Genomic DNA, 805 nt, shown 5'->3' on the forward strand with positions numbered 1-805 from the left:
ATTACGCGCGAGCGATAAGGATGGATAGCTTGGGGTCAGTGGACAAAATTCTACGTGCTCCCGGACCAGACTATCCTCGGTTTAAGTTTTTATCCTCGGACATATCGTCATTTAACGCTGTTATGCTTGGCTGAGGCCCGCATAACAAATGTAATAACCCATCTTAAAAAGGTGGAGGAATGATCCGAAAAATAAATACTAATAATAAATACTTTTAATTGCACACCAAATAACAGAACAGAAAGAAAAGGAACACAACATTGTGACACTTTGTGCTAGAAGTTAGTTCGTTTCAGTCAAATAATGTAACACAGCTGGACAAAAGTCTCCCCCAAGGATTTCCACAATGACCGGTCCTGTGCCGCCCGTATCCAGGTGTCTTCCGCGACCTTCAACAGATCATCGGTCCACCTATTGTGGTAGAAGGTGATGCTGCAATTATTTTGCCATGCGGTGTTTGCGAGTCGACCACTACTTGTCGCAAGTAAATTATTTGTCATAATTCTATATTTCTAGCATTTATTTCTGATCTATTATATGAAAAGGTTAGGATTACATCCTCCAGCGTTCTCGATTAGTAAAATTTATTAATCAAAACTTGGCGAGTAGTGCATTGTCTTACCATATTTGAACATGAACATATTTGTTTGTATTGGACTGGGTGTTTTCTATGTACAATAATATGTATGTATTTACAAAAAAAAAAGTATTTAAGTATGTTTATATCCGTTGTCTAGTACCCATAGTACAAGCTTTGCTTAGTTTGGGACTAGAAGCGCAGTGTAAAATGTCCAAGGATATTTAT

This window comes from Ostrinia furnacalis, unplaced genomic scaffold, assembly GCF_004193835.3.
Source record: "Ostrinia furnacalis isolate ACB-3 unplaced genomic scaffold, ASM419383v2 OfSCF7664, whole genome shotgun sequence".
Lineage (NCBI taxonomy): Eukaryota > Metazoa > Arthropoda > Insecta > Lepidoptera > Crambidae > Ostrinia > Ostrinia furnacalis.